A 22789-nucleotide genomic window follows, 5' to 3' on the forward strand; every position below is an offset into this window, starting at 1 on the left:
CACTCACCAAGCTTAGAAGTGTTTAGCAGTTTACACCGAGCATCTCAGTATCCATCGAGCATATCAGTGTCTACCGAGTAGTCTAACTATGTCATGAGAATTTAGTGTAAACTGAGCATGGAAGTTATAATGTTTACCAAGTAAAGAAAGGTAAACTTAGTGTGGAATATCTATTGAGTAACACTATATCTGTCAAGTCACTAGTGGTCACCGAGTTTAGAACTATGTCAAGTGATTAGTATGGACTGAGCCTTCACTTCTACCGAGTGCATGACGATGCCGAGTAATGCAATGGATGCCGAGTATTAGAAGGTCATTGAGTCATTTTAGTAAACTCGAGTTATTTACTATTGGGCTGACTCAGTAATGTTTTGTTCACTTTTGTTTTAGCCAACCTTGCAATTATAATTATTGGAATGATATATATGTAATGTATTATATCATTTACAATGCATGCATGAGAGTATCAAGAAATAGACATGTAATGTTTTGAGAAGTGTAAATGCGAATCAGCAACAAAGCAAAATACTCAGCAAGATCAACAAGGAACAATAAATATTCATCAATAACAAAAGGTGATCTATACTTCAGGGATCTAATCAAAAATCAAGTTGTAAGTCAATCTATTGTTTCATCCTAATAGGTAAACCAGTTTCTAAATTGTTTAACAAGGTAGACTTAACAGTCTTTTATAAATCTCTTAATCGAGTGTATACTTCATTGTATGTTTATAAATCCTCTAACAAGGTGGACCTAGCAGTCCTTTGTGCTCCTAACAGGGTAGATCACCAGAAGTGGTCAATGTAAGCCTTAACAGGCCAACTTTATGCTACAGTATTGAAGTTTTGTGGGTATCATCCCCACCCCAGTTTTACTTTCTATTTGGAAGGTTTTTGGGTTACCAAATCACTGTGTACATGTGTTATGAATGTTTGATCTCTCATATATGCATTAGATTAGATGAATAAATGGTGAATAGTATATATGGTTAAAGTGTTGAATTGTATTAAAGTTTTGAGGTTACTGATTCACCCCTCCCCTCTCAGCAACTTGTCATATCTTGAATATTTCCAACAACTTGCATTTGTCTTTCCACCTCCAAGTTTTGGTTTGGAGTTAGTTGGTATGCTTCTTTGTTAGGTAGGGATACACTAAGAACAAAGTCAATTTGGTGACTTATGACTCTTCTAGGTGCTAGGGCAGTAGGAGTCCCATCATTTACTATGTCCTTGTATTTTTCAAGCAATGCTTGTACCTCTTTTGGTAATGACTCTTTGACTATATTCTCCTCTCATTCGGACTTCAATACTATTGCATAACCCTATCCTTCCTCATCCTTGAGATCATGGACAAATTCCTTTCCACTACACAACAATACACTAGGCACCTTAGACTATGGCTCTTCTCCCTCCAATAAAGATTGGATTTTGAATGTCTTGGCTCTCTTCTTAAATGAGATGGAATTTTCCCTCCCATCATATATTGCTTCTCTATCAAATTGCCAAGGTCTTCCCAATAGTAGATGAAAAGCATCCATGGGAAAAATGTCACATAACAATATGTCCTTTATAGCCTACTATGTAGAAGTCCACCCAAGTCTACTCATTGACCAGTATACCCTATCCTTTGTTGAGCCAAGTCACCTTGTAGGGATTCACATGTGGCATCTTAGTTAGTTTAAGTTTTTCCACTACCTCCTTTGATATTACGTTGTCAGTAGATCCAGAGTCTACTCCCACTTGGCATACATTCCCTAGGATCTTACCTCTAATCCTAAATAGTGCACTTCCATGATAAGGCTCACCAAGAGTTGGTTTCTTAAAGAGTACCCTCCTAAACACAAGGTTTTCACCCTTCTCTAACTCTACGTGGTCCACTTTAGATTCCTTTCTACAATTTTCCTCTTGGACATATGCTATCCTCTTGTCATGGTTAGAAGAAGAGGGTTTATCAGAGCATCTATATGTAGGGTGGCCCAATTGACCAAAATTGTAACACTTCATATTAAAAGTATGAGTTGCTTCTTCATGATCCTCTGCCCCCATTAGAGCCTCCTTGGTTACCTTTGCCTCTTATATAACCCCCTCTAGGAGTGCTTTCAATGGCTTTCTCTATCAACTTGTTTTCACCTTGGTTCCTTTGTTCACTTTCCCTACCTTGGCAACCTCATCTTTGTCCCCTTTGGTTTCTACTCTAATCTTTCTCTTTGAAGTTAGAGTCTCCTTTCTTCCTATTCTTTTCCTCCACATTTAAGGAAAGATGATGACATCTTTGAATAGTGGTAGGTGCCCACAAACTAAGTTCCTCTTGGATGTTCCACTTCAAACCACCCAAATAACTAGCCACCTAATTTATTGGATCCTCTTATTGCTTCTTGAATCTTAGGAATAACCTCTGGAACTCCTTTGTATAAGAGGTCACATCTAAATATTTTTTCTTATGCCCTTGTCTTCTTTTGTGGAGTTGGATTTCAAAGTCTTCTAGTAGGAAGTTCTCCTTCAACTTAGTAACCATGGCATTCCAGTTGGCTATAAGATTATTTCCCATATCCTCTCACTTGTAAATACTTTCACCATGTCAAAGTTGAGCCTCTAAGTCTTGACATAGTCACTTTGACCTTCTGTGCTTTTGATACCCTTTCACACTTAATGTGGTTCCCCATGCCATCCAACCAATCCATCACTACATCTATATCCATCTTTCCATTGAATATTGGCACACCTTCTAAAGATTTCCTTCCTAGGGCTTTACTAGCCTTCAAGAAGGGCTCTTCATTCAAGACAAGGTCAGGTTCAGGCACAACATCCTCTTTTGCTACCTCCTTACCCTTCTCATTGTATTCTTCTTCCTTCCTTTTAGCTACATCAACAACTTCATCCAATTTTGTCTTCATCTCTTCCAAGGCTACTTCAAGGAGTCTATTATTATTTTTCTCATCAACTTCTTTGGCTAGTTCTGGATTAGTCAACATGTTGGACTCACCCACTGGTTCTCTAATAGCTGTAGACATACGCCATTTTTCCCAAGTCTTTAACTTGCTCTACTACCACTCTGTTGTGATAACAAATCTTGCATCTTCTCTAAGCTCTCTCTCAAGGTCTCCCTAGGTCATACACTTGACCAAATATGGCTTCTACTCACCCCATTCTTCTTTAGACTCTATTCAATAGATCCTAAGCCATTTAATTGATGTACAATAACCAAGTAGAACAAACTTGCTTGTTAACTCTCCATCAACACAAGTAACCATAAATGTGCATGAATCTCCCAAATGGAATGACTGGCCACCTAGGAAGGCATTTAAACTTCCTTCAATGTCCCTGATCAAAATTAGGCTTGAAATCCTAATCGAGTTCCATTAACCAAGCAAAAATGCTACCAAATGCTTGTCATAGGGCCATAAGAAATTAGCCCTCCAAATAGGTTAAAATCCAAATATCTCACAAAAATCCTTACCAAGGGGTAAAACAAACTACCATTCCAAACACCCTTTTCATATACCTTAAAGATTTTGGGGGTCTGAGGTCTTCAATATGTTCGTACAATATAGACACAAAAATAGCCTTAAAACAAGGGTTTTAAGGGTTTTGAGAGAAGTCTGATGCAAATATAGTTTTACCCTCCTTAAGACCTTTTCCAATGCTTTCTATTAGGCTTGGGGTTACCTCTTATCACCTTCTAGCACATTCCAGTCTTAGGTTGAAGTATTAGACACATTCAACCACTCCAATCCCACTTGCTCTGCTCCGTGATCCCTAACTAATTTACTAGAACTTTCTTAGGGAATCGCATCAAAAATTTCTCCTCAAAATTTCAAGCCCCCATCTCCACTATAAAAAATGTAAATGGAGTCAGCTTCCAAATTCCAAAAGGTCATATAGATTATATGGTGGCAAGTGGCCCTATGATTCTATTTGTTTCATAACAACAAATTGGTAGGGAATGAAAAAAAATTTCAAGCACTCAAAACCTTGAAAAATGAAAAATTAAAACCATACATAATCTTAAATCAATCTACTCTAACACTTTCAAAACAAAAATTTCCAAATCTAACCCATCTACATGCCAAAACAACTCCAAAAGCATAAATCTCTTAAAGAAACTTGCTACTCAATCTGTGTAATGCAACAACCAACTTCACCAACCCATTGAATAGGTTGGGATGACCTCATATGGGATTCCTAATATAGGATTACCATGAGAACTCCTAACTATTTTAGATAGTTATCACCTCTTCTTGGCAATGGTGCACAAAATGCAAGAAAAGTTGTCAATGTTGTCATTGACAACATTGACAACAATTGAGCAACTTTTACATCTTGTTGAGTTAGACCTCAAACTTGCTCCAACATCCATGAAATCTTGAATAATATCAAAATGGGAATTAAAACACCTAATTATGGCCTTAAAACCTTTATTTGACCATTCTACCCTTCTAGGCCTAAAAACACCTAGTTTGGCCTGGAGAGCAACTAGAAGCAACTTTGATCAATTTGGGGTTGTCAAACCTAACACCTTAACTTCTTAGGACTACATTAGTCCCTTTATTCACCTAGTGGCATGACTAGCACCACTACAAGCCAAAATCCCATAGAGAGCCCTAGGTCTTCCTTAGCCCACCTAGGTACCCCTGCACTAGGCAGAAAGGGGGATATCTCATGTAATGATAAATTCCTCCACAACCCACAGGGCATATGAGAGAGAGGAATGGGAGGAGAAGTGATAGCTTACTTTGTACTTATGGAAAATTCTAGAGGGACTTTTGGTACCTACCTTCTCTATGAGAAAAATATCGCAGAGGTTGGTTCTTTAGTGGAATTTGGAGAGTCTGCATGTGTAAAAGCACCAAGGTCATCAATGATAGATGAGGGAGAGAGTAAAGGAGATGGATAATGATCTATCCAACCTATAAAATTGATGGGGACACAACCCAAATACCAGAATAGACACAATAGAAAGGGGAAATTATATTAACTGAGAAAATAAGCTGGTACAAACAGTGCAGAGAAAATAAACTCAAAACATGCCCTGCGGGCTTACAATAGCATAAATCTGGAGAATATTTCTCCTTTTAGCACCTCCTCTCAAGCTCCAATCCGAACTGCCTTTTACAATGCCAAAAATCTCCTTAAATAGACCCCGGAGGGTTAAGGACTAGGAGTACATTCTAGAAAGTGCTAGTAGGCATCCACCGACAAAATAGAAGGTTCCGGAAGCTGCGTTAGAAGTCGGTGCAATTCTAGAAGAATCCAGAAACGGTAGCCGAACTTCCGGGAGGCATAACTTTTGAACCGTAACTCCGATTGACGAACCGTTTACATTTTCGGAAAGCTCTTGAAGCGCTCTATAGCCCTATGGACAAGCTTTGTTCGTCCCCCATTTTTCGACCCTTTTCGAGGTCATTTAATGCCCCAAACCTGACTTTGAAGCATTCTTAGGGGGTCTCCAAAACCCGAAAAACTGCAATAACTTTCAAACCGTGGGGCCTTTTGACCTGATTCTTTTTCTAGAATGCTCTAAATCACGATTACATTCATCTGGCCAAGTCACACCTTCTAGGTCACCAAAATGATGGTCAAATTTTTTCGGGATTTTTAAATGCACTGATAGTTGAACTATGAGAGTTGGAACCTTTATTTGAGCCAAATGGGTATCCAAAAATGCAAAGACATAAAATAGAAACTAAGTCTAAGTACATTTTTTTTTGGGTGACACAGGATTGCCCTTATACCTCTGGATGCTCCTGCATCAAAAATCATTGATTCAGTTGTCAAAAACTAAATATACACATTTTTTACTATTTTCAAGATGTTAATTAAGCAATGGCTATATGTTATGTATGCATTTATTTGATGTACTTATTGATCAACTAGATGTTTTTCTATATAATCTATGCTAGAAAATTTACTAGGATTTATTATGATATTATAGACTATGATTATTATGACTTCATGATATGATGATTAATATGATAAATGATGATGTACCTGGTTTCACATATGTACTTTTAATGTGTATGAATGGGTGTTTATGATTTATTCATGATTATTTATTTGTGTGATACATATGTGGGACTGACTCTTTGTGATATAAAATGGTTATGTCTACATCGATGTGGTGCATGCATATGACATCTTGATTATGATAATGTCTGCATGATGATTGTTCTAACATTTATGACCTAGGTGATATATGGTGTGTCATGATTATGCATGTGATTGGTATAATAGGATGTGTGTGTGTGTGTGTGTGTGTGTGTGCGTGTGCGCACGCATGTGTTTGTAATATTTGATGTATGATTTTATATGACATGTGTATGAATGTAAATGGATGATGTGATGATTATAAGTAAATATGAAAATGAACTAATTATAGATAATGAAATGCAATTGCAATAATGTGATGCAATAAATGACATGATAATATTAGATGATTATGTAATGTGATGGATTTATCATGTAAACTAATAATGGTATGCAGATGGATATTATGATACTAAATGATTATGTGAATGAATGCAATGTATGACATTAATGAGATGAAATGCATATGTAATGTTACTAAAAGATGATTTAATGCTATGATGAACTAGGATGGGATGCAAGATGAAATAAAAATAAATGAAATGTAAATGAAACTAATGAGATGCATATGAAATAAACTAATAATACACAAATGATATGTAAATGCTTCTATGATGAGATGGAAAAAATATGTTCCTGATATGAAATGCAAATGATCCAAAAAGATATGTACCTAATGTTTACATATTATGATGACCACGATAAGTTTGTCACTGATATCAAAGTAGACTACAAGATTATAGTGAAGAGGCTAATAGGTGAAACATATTATACTATTGACATATAGTAGTACACTATCAACATAAGGATGAATTATCAAATAACTAGAATTCAATGAAAGCTATTGGAATAGAGAAGCAATGAGAAGATGAAAACTATTGGTTCAAAGGTAGAATTACAATGCAGTCAGTCAAAGAAAGAACATGAAAATGATTTATGGTAAGTTTGAGATTGAGATCTTGGTAACCCTAATTATGTCAAGGATCGAAGATCAAGATCAATGATAAAATTTTAAGGATAAGATCAAGCAAAGAAAATAAAGGTTACTAGGTTTAATCAAGAGGATCGACAAACTGAGATGAGGAAAAGGAAAGAGATTTGAGATTAGAGATAAGAAGTAGAGAGAAATGGATATGAAAATATTTGGAAGAAAGTACACACAAGTCATTTACTACCTTGCAAATAATCCTAATAGTTTCTTCAAGGTATTGTAAAATCCCTTAACCGAGTAGTCTCTAACTAGATCGATAAGTTATATGTATGAGATTTTGTTAATGCTTTAACAAGATGAACACCATATAGGTGGAATAAAATATCTTAATATATTAGTTCCTAACAATAATAATAAACACTCTTAAAAATATATTAGTTACTCTTAACAAGGTGAGTCACCTAGAAAGCAACATTTTGTAACTCTTAATCGAGCATCTTTTCCTACAATAGTGAAGAGTTGTGGGTACCACCCCCTCCATAGTTTTTCCCTCTAGCCAAGGGTTTTTGCAAGACCAAAAATATTTGTGTTATGGTTGGGTAAATTTGTGTTATGTTTTATTATTATTTACTTTGTTATTTCACAGTTACAACATAATAGTAAAACTAAAGGAATGAACACTGTCAATTAATATGAAATGGAGTTTCATGTTTATGATCAAAGGATCAAATTTTCAAAAGATTTCTTAGTATTGATTCACACCACTACTCTTAGTACCTAATCTTTCCAATCAATAATTGGTATCAAAGATTAGTTCTCTAGAGGGAAAGTTTAACATCTTGACAGTAAATGTGGGAATTATAGAGGTATAATAGAGAAAATAATTGGATGAAGCTCATAGATAAATAGATGATCTAAAAATGAAGCTGAAGGTCTCATTTTCCAAAACAAAAGAATTGTCAGAGAAACTGCAAATAAGCCTAGATAACATTGAAGAGCTATAAAAAAATGATACAAATTTAGAAGAGGCTAATGCAACCATTGAGGAACTAATGAAAATGAACAATCCCCTAGAAGAATAGCTAAGTGAAAAATAAAAAGGAACTTGAGAGACAAGCCCTAAGAATAATTGAATTACTTGAGAGAATGAGAACAATTAAAGATGCCAAAGTAAGTGTTGAAGCAAACAAATGAAACCTTGAGAAAGCTACCAAAGATAAGGATGCTATCATTCAAAGGTTGCAACATGAAAATAATAAAGTAAATGAATAGAAAATTTAAACAAATAATGAGAACATGTAGAGACTTACCAAAAATGAAAGACTAAGGAAATTGGTGGAAGAACTAAAGACCAATTTGAAAATTGAGAAACAATCAATGAAAGACTTACAAGATTTGAGCCAAGCATGCAAAATCTTGATGAACAATTGAAAGATCAAAGAAAACCAAGAGATACAATCGATATATGGTATATTGGTGATAAAAAATTCAAAATCGGTGAGTCATCAAAATTGGTAGTAGAGAACCAACCATCAAAGCCAAAGGAATCTATCACTATACAAGGTAAGAAACCTACTAAACCCACTTGTTACAACTATGGAAAGTTTGGTCAAACATAAAATATTTGTAGAAGTAGATTGGTTAACATTCCAAGAGGTACAATATTCAATGGACATTGCTATAAATATAATAAGTCTGGACATCAAGCCAAATATTGTAGAATAAGATCCAATAGCGCATCATCAGAAGGAAGTTTTACAAGTTATAGTTATACATATAAAAAATATAGACAAATAGCTATAAACTATAGATCAAGAGTCTCATTGATAAAAATACCAAACAAATTGATAAGCACATTGAGAAGAGAAGGAAATATTCCAACTATGTGAAATATATGTATAGACATTTAACAATGAATTGTAGACAGAGAAATCCTAGAGGAAATACTTGACTATGAAGATCAACAGGTTTGGTATGTTTCACTTGGCGCAAGAATGGACACTTGGCACAAAACTATATGTACAAACAAGCTAACAAAAGATAACAAGGGAAAAGAAATGGTAAATCAAGAGAAAGTGAGAAAAGATATGAAGAAGATTTGGGTCAAGAAGGGGGAAAATAATTCACCTACAGACAACCCTTCATCCTCTAGCCAGGAGGATTCCTCATCAAACTAAGCAAGTAAGTTTTTTTAGGGACCTATAATAAATTATTAAATCCTTTTTTCCCCTATGATTGAATATACTAATCTCAACATATAAAAATGATGTAGAACTAATAATGAATACACTTCAAGAAATCAATTAGTATTTGATATTATTGCTTTATCATTTGGAGACATATAGTTATCAATTAACAAGATTTGTTCGCAAAGCAAAGGGAGGTAATTGGTCAAGAGTATCACTATTGGATAAAAGGGTGACTATTGGTAGAAAGTTATTGGTGAAATCATTAATTGCTAAAATAGTTGTCTAAACATTTTTGACAAATAAATACATGCCAACTTTATTCATTTGTTACCTTAATTTTTTGAAGCAAAATAATTTGAGTTGAATCTAACCCCTTAGATAAATCTAGTGTAAAGTGCTATTAACAAAAAATTATCCAAAAAATCAAGAGTGTTTTGTGCGCTAGTCTAGTGGAGTTAGTGGAGTTGCAAAAAATATGAGTGGAGGTATTATCCAATGCTTGAAATCTTTCAATTTTAATAAAATTTCTTAAGCAAGATGGGAGCAAAAATTGTGAGACCAAATGTTGTAAGAATCAATGATAGCCAACATTGGGATTCAACTAATGCTCTTTGAAAGCACTTGAAAATGATAACATTGGAGCTTTATCATCAATTCTCCAAAAGTGATGCTAATAGAGGATATTAGAACTTTCATTCACGATAATATTATTGAATTGGGTAAGAGAGAGAACAATACATTATGATGAGGAGTTGTGCACCAATAGAATTTTGAAGGACATGCATAAACATATAGAGACTAAGGATTTGACCCATATGGTATTTCTACCCATAGTCTTCAATGAGGACTTGACTCAGTATGTGTTGAGATGGGTACATGAGGATTTTATATGGTTAGATGAAGAAAAACTAGTGAGAATCAACAAAGGCCTAATTCATGTAGTGACCAATTTATTGATAGATGGAAAAGAGTACACACTATAATTAAATAATATAAATGAGATGAAGTTGATTACAAAAAAGAAATGGATGGAAGAGAATTAAGAGTTGATATGATCAAGGATGTGGAAACAAAATTTTCCACAATGATAGTTTGACATAAATTTTCTCAGTGTAGCTGACTAAATAGTGTACCAATGAGTTCTGTTCACACAACCTATGAAATTGCAAAGTGAGGAAAGCGTTATAAATTAGCTGAAATAATTCAGACATAGTTTCTTGAAAACATGAAAATATTGAAGAAATATTGAAAGCAAGAGGTCAAGTATGGTTCCCTATTTATTTCCATATTCTTCTATGTTAAGAATTTCTTTCTTGGAATAGGACTAGTGAACGAGAGTGTAGATAGACCTATAATTTATTAGATTAATGATTATGTTGAGAAACTAGGAGATGAATTTAATCAAATCATGTAGAGATATTTCAAAGATCAAATTAATATGCAAAAATATGTATTGAAATGGTTGAACATATAACTAAAATTGGATTAGTCAGAAGGATTAACACAATCACATTTACAATTTTTTTAGAGGAAGATAGGAAATCAGTAGAGGATACTATTATGAAACATTTTTTGTAAGTTTAATAAATATCCAGGAGATGTCAAAGACAATGTATGTAATGAATTAAATGAAACTTTAATAGCTAGATGGACCTTAATGTATCATAGAGTTAAGGAAATGTACTATAAATGTCAACAAATGATGCATATATTATAATGGAAAAGTACAATGAGTTAAGAATGAATAATTTAATAGCTATGGTTCTAGCAGATGAATAATCCATGTTAGAACATGATATCATATAATTGTGGAAGAAAATACTAAATGAAGAGTAGACACAAGCCTATTTAGAGGCATACCAATCAAATGTTGATGATACCTTCATAGTAAATAAGCTTATAAAAATGCACCAACTGCAAACAATATGACTTTAGATAAAGTTTAATGATTATTGAATAGGTCACCAAGGAGTCAGAGAAGATAACTAAGGATAATGAGCGATTGGACGCACCTATACAAGCATAAAAAACCAAGCAAGAAATTAACAAAGTTGACACCACTATCAAGTGAGATGGAAAAAGGAGACCAACAAGGTCATACACAAGTCAACATACCAACAATGAAATCAAAGTATGGAAAAGGTACTACAAGAAATGAAGAATAAAAATGAAGTTCTACACAAGTTGCATACTTATCGAGTAGAACATTATAAAAGTTGATCAATAGCATTCACCACAAAGGATACCACCAAAGGACCTCGATATAAACAACTAGACTAGCAAAATAAAGGATGTATGAGATAAAAGCCAGAATACACAAAGTGAAGATGCATTATCATCACAGGCCCCAAGAGATTTTGTGGGAAAAATCAAGGAGGAGACACAATCAATGATGATGCCACCAAGAAGAGTGATGAAGAGAATATTTCAAGAGAAGAAGATGAGAAGTTTGACAAGGATAAGGATAAAGAAAAAGAAAAGGATACTGATAAGAAGGATAAAGAAAAGAAGGATGTTAAAGGAAAGAGAAAGATAGTACTAGAGGAATATGAATATAATGATATTCCTATAGGTGATGGTCCTGAATTTGAAATACTAAAGTAAGATTCAAGAACATTGAAGAAGAACAAGGACAAAGAAGCATTTGCTAAAGCCTTTGAGAGTAAAATAACCATTGATCATGAGAAAAGAAAGAAGATGAAAAATAGAGTACTAGTTAAGATATTGGATTTATTTGAGGAAATTATACTTGATGTTATAGTAGATGAAGAAGAATCCCTCATGGATTAGTTGAAAACATATATAGAATTTATTAATAAAATTGGATAGATTTAGATGGAAAGATGGCTAAAGAAGAAGAAAAGAATATGGAAGATAGACTTGTACATAATTTGTTAGATAAATATGTAATTATAAAATTAGAATTATTGAAAGTAATAGTGGAAATAAAGGAAACATTGAAAAGTACAACAATAATGTACCCACACTTATGTAATTTCAGTGAATTTATCAGAGAAATTGAAGGTAAGATTGTTGGAGTGAAGAATGAATTACAACAACATATTGACATCTTAAAACCCTCAAGATCACATTTTATGGAACACTCAACAAAGATGAGGGAAGTTATTTCAAGAGAAAAATAATTAAAAGAAGAGGAAGAACTCCTAAGAAAGTGGATACTAGAACTACAGGGAATCATCACACTGCATATTGACATCATATAGGGAAATGTTGATAAGGTAGAGGAAATAGTAAGTAAAGAGGAATTGAGCACACTTGATGCATTAGAGGAATCAAGCTTAGATTTGCAAGGCCATATGCTTGGTCTACGTGGATAAAAATATTTATGGGAAAACATTATGAATACTGCAGGTAATAGATACAAGTTTATCACTAAAAAAATATAATTGGAATGGACCCCGACACACACAATTTTTTTATCATTTGGTATTGTTACTAAGAAAGGGGGAGAGATGTAAAAGGGAGAGATATTAGAATTAAAAAATGAGATCAAGGAGAGATTTTAAAAGACAGAAAATGGAATCAAGATTTTCACATACAAAATACATTTTGAATTTTTTTTTTTAAATTTTTAAAATGCATGATTATTATCATAGGGGGAGTAAACAATATTGCATTATCAACATATATGAAAGATCATGAATTTGGACTAGTAGATGTTTTTCCATCAATGCCAAAGGGGAATATTTGGTATATGACGATGATCATGATAAGTTTTATCACCAATGTCAACTTACACTATAGGATGACAATGAAGAAACTAATAGGTAAACAATATTATACTATTGACATATAGTAGTACACTATTATCATAAAGAAGAATTATTATATAACTAGAAGTTATGGAAAATAATCAAAATAATGTTCATCTATTGGAAGCCAAAAGAAAATTGGTTCAAAGGTAAACTTACAATGAAATTGACAAAAAAAAGAAGGAAAATAGTTTATGGTAAGTTTGGTATTGAGATTTGGGTAACCTTAACTAGGCCAAGGATCAAAGATCAAGATCATGATCAATGATAAAAGATTACAGAGAACATCAATTAGGACACATAGGTTATGATGTTTAATCGAGAGGATAAACAAACGAAGAAGAGAAAAATGAAAGATATTTGAGATAAGAGTTCAGAAGCAAAGGGAAACATATTTGACAAGCTTTGGAAAGAAAGCAGACATAATTCATTTAATTGATAAGTTCCATGTATGAGATTTTGTAAATTATTTAAATGGGTGAACACTAAATAGGTGGGATAAAGTCTCTTAATCGAGAAGTTCCTAACAAAACTAATAGATACACTTAACAATGTATCCACCACTCTTAATTGGGTGAGTCACCTAGAGAGTAACATTTTTTAGCTCTTAATTGAGCATCTTTTCTTGCAACAATGAAGAGTTGTGGGTACCATCCCCACATCAATAATTCTCTCTAGCAAGGGTTTCTATGAGACCAAAAATATTTGTGATATGGTTGGGTGAATTTGTATTATGTTTTACTATTATTTACTTTTCTATTTACAAGTTATAAAATATCAGTAAAATTAAAGGAATGAAAACTATTGATTAATATGGAATAAAGTTTCATGTTTATGATTAAAAACTTGGATTGTCAGAAGATCTGTTAGTATTGATTCACCCCCTCATCAGTGCCTAACCTTTCCAATCAAGACCTAAATGCAACTAAAACCACTAAATGCAATTTTTTTTTACATATTAGAGTGACTAGAAGGGATACTTATTGAGGTAGAAAAGAAAAATGAGTAGTATCCTCAAAATGAAAAATGAAAATGCAATGGTGATTAAGGATTTATTCATGTTGAATATGGATAGAATACCCTAATTTGATTTTTTAGGATGACTATGCATCATGTGTCATAAAACATGGATTACACTATATATTTGCATGGACCAAGCTCTCAAACAAACAAGGTAGATTTAGAAACATGTGGGTAGATTATCAATTTTGGAAAAATGTATGTAGTAAAACATGTGGGAGGTATTAGTAAACCCAAGTCTTTGGAAGATACTTGGTGAAAACATACAAAAGACAATACCCTCAGTGAGACACAAATAACCATAAATTAGTAACCAACACTTATGCACTAAACTACCTACAAATATATCATTCTATAAATAAAAAAGTGTTCTAATATAAAATAGTAAAAATACAGCAAGATATGGATAGATCAAGGTCATTTTGAGTAGGTTCTTCTAAAACACCAAGATAAAATCAAAATAGAATACCTCGTGACCAAGGGTTCATTTAGTCCACAGTTATTTTCATTAAAATAATTTTTTGATGGTGGATTGATAAGATAACTTGATAATGATACATGCTAATGAAAATGATTGATATTGTGATTGGATAAATGTTAGACAAGTAGTAGTTATGTATAGATGATAATGTGAAACATAATCTTTGAGATTTGATTTTGATATAATATTATGGAGTAAAAGTGTCATGAAAAGCTTAGTGTGATGGGGTTAAGCTCAATGTGATGGGGTATAATGAATGAGACATTCTTTATTCTAAATACAAGTGAGCTCCTCCTCATCATGAAAATAATATGATGGGAATAGATAGGATTCAATCTATGAAACTAGTGTTATAAGTTTGGATGACATTACATTGAAAGAGTAACATGTTAATGACTAATATAACTACTAGACTTAATCCACATGAGGTGACGAGTCCCTTTTCATGAATCCTAATGGGAAATTTATCATTTTTTTAGTAATCTCCCCTCAACACTACTCTAGGAGACTCAAATCTATGGCCAAGATTTGGTACCACTTCTTATAGGTTTGGTTAACATTGAACTAAAATTTCAACTTGAAAATGTAAAATTTCAACTTGAAAATGCTTGATACAACCACTAGACTTATATAATCTATAGGAAGCTATTATTCCCTTGTCATAAATCCCAAGGGGAGTTCTAACCATTTTGTCAAAAAATAGGATATGTGGTGGGATTGGTAGGATTCATTCACAAATATACGAAAGGTGAAGGGATGAATGATACAAAATAATTAGATGATTGATACTCTTAGGATAAGGTGAAAGGATATGAAGTGAATTAGAAATATGGTGGTATGATTTTCTACAAATGGTTCTTGAGGTATATTTTTAACATGGTACTTATCTATAGTGACATCAAAGTGGTTTTCACTAATGGAAATTGTTTCTTTTTTTGGAATCAATAGCTTTTTGTTGATTCTAGGAATATGTTGGAATTATATTTCTAGAAAATGATGTTTTGGATCTTTAACCATTCTAAAATAGGGAAACATATTATCACCCATCATCTAATATTCATAATTAACCTATTTAATAACCAATTGAGAGTCACCAAAGACAAGTGGACTAGTAATTTTTCATTTGATAGTTAGAAAAAATCGTATGATCAAAGATTCATATTGTAAAATGTTCTTTGTACACTAAAATGTTAATTAGTAAGATTATAGGATATAGTCTCCTTATAGTGTCACAAAAAACATTCTTTTCCTTAAGCCATTTTGTGTGAATGAATTGTCAAAGTACCATTTTTGTTATAAACATGGGGTAGTAGTCATGATGGAATTGTTAGGGAATGTTTCTATGAGAGGATGATATCCTACAAGAGTATCGTATTCTAACTAATCTAATATGACTTATCCTTATATAGTTTTCTAATCTACATATTCAATATCAAAGAAAGAGTATCTTTAGACATTAGGTACTTCAGAAGATCAATATTTGCAATGATATTGATTTTATGATTAAGCATGTAATGATTCAAAGTATATAAGATAATGGCCAAGCATTCTCATTCTCTATGAGTTTAGTTCAACTCATATCCAACTATTGTTTTATGTGTCTACTATATTATCATTGTTTTTCATTATCATCTAGTTGTACTGAGAGTGTCACTAATGCAATAGTGGTATAAAATATGTACAGAAGAAAGGGTCAACTTGGAATAGGTGTCACCAACACTGGTGGTGTACTTAGATACTTATTAAGTTTTTAAAAGGCTTTATAATATAAGCATTCCCAAAAAAACTTGATATCCTTTTGAGGAAGGTAGAAAAAGGGTGCACCTTATTTTCAAGTTGATAAATGAAGAGACAAATAGATTGGAGTCTACCTTGTAATCCATGAAGTTGTCTCAATGATTTGGGAGGTGGAACCTCTATCTGTAGATGCATCTTATGTTATTTATTCTTGGTATATTTTGCATTAGGATCTATTGCAGGTGATGTACAACTAGATAAAGCTTTAAATTAGACATATCTTCATAAGTCGAGGAAAAATTCTTTTGTGTTTTTTAGAGAAATTTGGTCATCTCTACCTTTTAATTTAGGTTTGTTGATATGAATGTGATCTTAGGCTCTTTAATGGTATCAATATTTACTTTAACTTTATTTCTATAAGAATAGATATTTTCTCTTGTAAAAGAGACATCAAAGAAAAGCCAACTTCTCCCTCTTCTGGTACCTTATAAAGGTTTTCACAATAAGATTTTTCCTTTATTTATACATGTACTTCATATGAAGGTGCTTTAGGAAGGTTTTCACCAAGGGATTTATTTTTTCTTTTTTCTTTTAATATTTATTTTCACTTTTGCAACCAAGAGAGTTGACTTGACTCCTAAAATAGGCTTGGTCATGGTATGTGATTTCAGGGTCATAGACTTAGAGATCTCTTAGTCTATGGATGCTCAAAAGTGGTTGACACATACTTTTTCATCACTAGCATGCACTAATAGTTCCCATTTTCTCATTTCACTAAATTTGATCTTTTGGCCAACTTGATCATCGTTTAGACTTGTTTCACAACATTTATGAACGTCTCTCAAGATACTTTTTGAAAATCATTTTCAACCATTTCAAACCAAATGTAAATAATTTTAGAATCAATTCAAAATCAACCTATACCTTTCAAAATTGATTCAAGCCCATTTTAATGTGATCAAAATCACTTGAAATTAACCCTAAACCAAACCCAAAACAACTCTAATAAGTCCAAAACATATCAAATAAAACCTCAAACACCTTTTAACAAATTCTAAGCATTTTTGTGTCCCTTAGGGCCCGTTTGGTAGCGAGAATATGAATAGGCATATGTAAATTCTTAAAATTTTGAATCCTTCATTTGGGTGCACCAAATTAGAATTGCAAATAAGAATACATATTCCAATTTTGGCCCAAAAATGAGCATTTGCAATTCCACCTAAATAGGTGGAATTGGAATACATATTCCTATTCCAGTTTTATTTATTTAAGAAAACATAAATTTTTGGGTCTGTCAATTCCCCATCAAATTCTGACTGAATCAAACAAGAATAGGAATACACATTCTTATTTTCTATTTTGGAATAACAATTCCAAAATATGTATTCCTATTCCAATATTCTTATTCCCACAGCCAGAAAAACCCCTAGTGCTTAGCCAAACCATGCCAAACCTTGAACAACCTCATTTAATCAATCTTATCAATCATATGCAAATCAAAAATTAGGCATTGTCAAGTCCTCTTATTAGCCTAACTTGTAAAAAACCCCCATCAATCTATCATCATCAATCAACCACTTTCCACTGTCGAGTCCCTTAGTGCCTTGTCAACCTAATCCATCATCAATTTGATAATTGACATCACTGAGTCCCTCAGTATCTGATTGTATCCTTATGCAATCAAATTTAATATCATTGAAAAATTAAATTGATGTTATTATAGCCAACCCTATCACTCAATTTCTTTCAATTTTATGGCATTAAAGAGTCTATTAATGTCATATGTTTTTTATCCTTGTCTAATCAACTTTACATGTCATCAACTTGTGTTAGTCAACCTAGCATCATTTATGCAGTCAATCCAATCACGACTCTAACCTTTTCATTATTATCACACTTGATCTACATTCTCATCGTGATCCTTCAATAGGGTTATCTCTTCATTTATTTCATCAATTGGCCAATCAATTTACTAATTTTTGCTATAGGAGCACATAACCCAGGGTTTATTCCTATGTTATTAATCATTTAATCTTATTAATTTCCCCCTTTTACTAAATCCTCTCAATTAATTAATATTTTATTAATTAATTGTTCATCTTCCATGTATTTAGGAAGTCTCCTAATTTTGTTGTTTCTAGTTTCTAATTTTTAGGGAGTTTTTGAATTTAAAATTCAACTCAAGTACATGTTCCTCTAATTGTGCTTGATCTTCCCAATTTATAGGTTTCATCCTCTTGCTCTTTCCCTTCCATCTTCTTACACATTCCCTGCCAATTTTCTCATAATTGTGCTTGCATATTTCTATGCAAATTCTTACACATTGTAAGATTGGTGTGTCATTTTATGACACATTTTGTAATTTGATCCCATTACTATGGAAACTTTCCAAGTTGTGCAATGCAAATATGAAAATTCCTTAATTGCACACTTTTCTTCCAAATTTGTATTTTGGCTCTCAAATCCTATAAATTAATCCTTTTTGCGCTTATTTCTCTAACCACACTCCAAGTATTCTTGTTATCACTATAGTCATTTTTCTTTTAAATACATAGGTACACTCTGTCAAAGTGGGGAGCTACATTAACATCATTATAATGGAGACAAAATGAGAATATAGGAGCATCACTTCAAGGAGGTTTCATAGTTTTAAATTCATTTTCTTCAAGTTTATTTTATGATAGGAATAGTTAGGTTGTATGTCTTGTTGAGATTTGTGGTTGTCTCTAACATACAATGTTGCATTTTTCTAGTCCTACAAGGTCAAAAAGTTTCAATGCTACTTCATTTAACTCACAAATATCCAAATCTAGTAGTAATCCTTGTTGGTCTCGATCTATAAGCTTAGGGTGTTTGAATGGGACCCTTTGGGATGTAAGGTCAATGACTTTGATTGTAAGGACAATATGGTTGATTTTAAAGAAATCATCATCTCATAATTTTAAGGGGAGTTCATATAATGTTTTTTCAGGTTGTGAATCAAAAGAAGCTTCATAATCATTACTAGAGGGAACCTTAATCTCTAGGTGAAATCCCATTGGAAAATTGGCTAAGAGAAGAATACAAAAAATGTATTTAGGCTATCATTTTTGATAACACATTACTTTAACGAAGTCAACATATCACAAAGTTATAGTTTAGGGTTGAAGACTTAAATTGTCTATCATAGATTATACTAGTCAACATAGACACAATTTTGGTTGGTGCAATTCATACATAAAGTTTTAGAACATACATATTTATTGTGATGGTACAGAATGTCAGGCTTCTATACCCAAGTGCGTGAGTCATTATGAGATTCATGGACATAGATATTAATGATTTAATGATTGCAAGTATGCACATGCAGAACATGACAAAGATAAGGAAAATGACATTTTAAGTTAAGGAATTACTTTAGTTAGATAAATAATTACTTAACTAATTAAGAATAACATCTTGGATGTCAAACCTAAGTGAGAAAAGGTCAGTTTTGCATTTTGGGACACATGTGAAAGCATGAAGGTCGACAAAGTAGAATAACTTGATATAAAGGAAAGATATTTTGATGCAAAGTTGTGTGATGACTATTACATTGAAATGACATTGTTTTGTGATGAAAATTTGATGTTAAGAGAACTAAGAGGGATTAAATGCGAGGATTGTATAGTGATCTACAAAGGTCAAATAAGATATTAAAGCTATCAACATTGGCAAGAGGTTTTTGTATCTATACCTTTTGTGTAAAGAAATGTTTTGTATATTGCATATTTTGGAAGTGGGCTCATCTTGCATCCATTTTGTAATTGTAATAACAACTCCTAACAGGTTTGAAGCTTCTAAAAATGTGGATTCCTCTAGTGAGGACTGATACACTATATGAATGTAATAGACTCCTAATAGGGTCAATACTTTCACATGATACTTTTGATTAGTGGATCATTTTTTGGGTACTATCCCCATTGGTGTTTTTCCTTGGCCAAGGTTTCCCTAGTTAACAAATAATGATGTTATGAGTTTCATTGTGTCACTATTATGTTTACTTTTCTGTTTATTTACATGTGCATGTTTAAAAATTATAGAAGATATCCATAGTTGGGAAAATGTTTTTGAAATATTGATTAGCCACCCCCCCCCCCCAACTCCCCCCCCCTCCTTAGTATTTCCTATTTCTAATAAATGGTACTAGAGAATAGTTACTCAAAGGAGGCCTAACAACATGAGTAAGATCTATATGGATATGGATTAGTTATAGAAGAGACAAGAAGAATATCTTGAGAAACTTAATGTAATCCCAGAGGAAAGAGATTCTCTAAAGGACAATTATGAAAATGCAAAGGGTACCATTCAAAAATTAAAAGTCAAGATTGAATCGATTAGATCCAAGAAAAATAGTGAAATTTCAATGCTTAAGAAAGATAATGAGGTATCAAAGCATGAGCTAGAGATTACAAACTTAAAATTGAGTTTGAGGGATGATGAAAAGAAGATTGAATCAGATTTGAGATCTAAGAACATAGATCTAAAATCCAAGCTTACAAAGGTGACATCTGAACTTGAAACAACAGAGCTAGAATATTTAAAACTTGATAAGTACAATACCATTGTGAAAGGAGAACTTACATAAATAAAGAAACATCTTGAGAATTTGTATTCAAGTAGTGAGAAGCTTGAAAAGAAGATCATGGCATAGAGACCTTCTTATGATAAGTTTAGTCTTGGATACTCTGAAGGAGAATATCTAATAGATTTGAGGTTACAGAAGAACCAAATCTTGTGATTCAACAACCTGATCAACAAGAGGACGATCTAAACAAGGTTGATTCTAGTCAATCTAAAGATATACCTAAAAAATTTGAACCACTTAATGAAGCAAGAAGTAAATTTAGTGGAAGATTTTATGTATACAATGGATTTGGTCATATGAAGAAGGCCTGCATAACTAAGTACACTAACCCTATTTCTAGTTATTATTATAATTATTATACTTATGGATTTAGAGATAGTGAATGTAGGAAACCTATATTTAATAATAATATGTATCAAGGAACTAACCCTACAATTAGTAGAACTATTGGAGGAGAAAATGTTATAAGACATGGAATTATGTGTTATAAGTGCAAAACATTTGGACATATTGCTAGAGATTACAGATTATAGTTAAAAAACCAGGACCTACATATGGACACAATGTAATAACATGTAAAATTTGCAACAATTTGGGACGTACAAAAATATTTTGTAGGATGAACAACATGGGAGTGCCAAACAACATGAGGAAAAACACGAGAACACTAAACTTTAGAAGGAATATTAACAATGTCAGAAGGAATGAGAAAAAAAATGATAGTAAAAAAGAAAATGTGGAAGAGCATGTAGTAAACTTCAATGAAACATTTGATTAATCTAAGAGTCCAACAAGTTCATAAATTTTGGTAGAGAATAATTCAAATGATACATCTAAATAAAAGTTGAAGTTAGTGATTGTTGCTGACAAATCTCTATTTATTTGAGCAACTTATTTCATAGAAAATAAAGGGGAATTAGCATCTGAAAATAATTTAACCCCTTTATGATTGAATCAAATCTTGTGCAGTTAATATGAGGTAGATATGTATGTAAGAAAGCTACACCTAAGTGTGCTTAAGATTATGAGTTCATATGTGAGTGAGCGAAAAAGGAAAAAGTTCTCTGGTTAATAAGAACAACTTTTTGAAGCTTGCGTACTTGTACAATTAATGCAAAAGTTAACTAGAAATGATTTAAAGGATAAAATAATGTTTTTGAGTACTATTTGATCATGCAAGAAGTTAAGGAAAATAAAGGAGAAAATTTGATTGCAAATTGAAGTGTGTTGAAGTAATTTGGAAAGTAAATTCCACGAGCCCTAGTTTTACGAATGCTAAGATATTTATCACTTTTGTAGTTGTAATTTAAAGGCTTTTAATTTTAAAGATGGAAAATACCATTGTATGTGATGTAAGTGAAAGACCTAGGTATAATTTTAAGAAGCACTCATACATTTCCCTTTAAGATGACCCATTAGGTGCGTTTTCACAAGTACCTAGTAGAGTGTTACATGTAGAGGATATCCACGCATACATACATTGCAAATTTGAAACAATTGGAGACAATGATATTAATCATGCTATGAATCTAGTATACAAAAATACCTATCATTCAAACAATGGTTTGAGCATTTGGAAAACCTAAACATTACTAGGAATATGTTCTTTGAGGAATTTGACCAACATGATTCGACAAGGATAATTTTGAGCTGAATTCATGAAGGCATCATCTAGTTAGGAGACATTTGAGTAATGATTAACAATGACATGATTCATAGGTTGATTGGATTGATACCTGAAGGGAGTAATCCAATGGATGAAAATAAATTTAAGAAACTGGTAGAAAACAAGACTAGATCAACATTTGATGGAAGAAGCATGAAGTTAGATAAGATCAAATAAGTTAATGTGAGATTGATTAGTAAAATAATTGGCTAAAAGATGAACTAAAGTACAAGAATGAACTCTAAACTTTCTAGATTCATCCATGCAACATTCATGATGACTTTAGGAAGAGAAAGAGAAAGA

Source organism: Cupressus sempervirens, chromosome 4 (assembly GCF_028749045.1).
Source record: "Cupressus sempervirens isolate cs-2001-9-10 chromosome 4, ASM2874904v1, whole genome shotgun sequence".
NCBI lineage: Eukaryota > Viridiplantae > Streptophyta > Pinopsida > Cupressales > Cupressaceae > Cupressus > Cupressus sempervirens.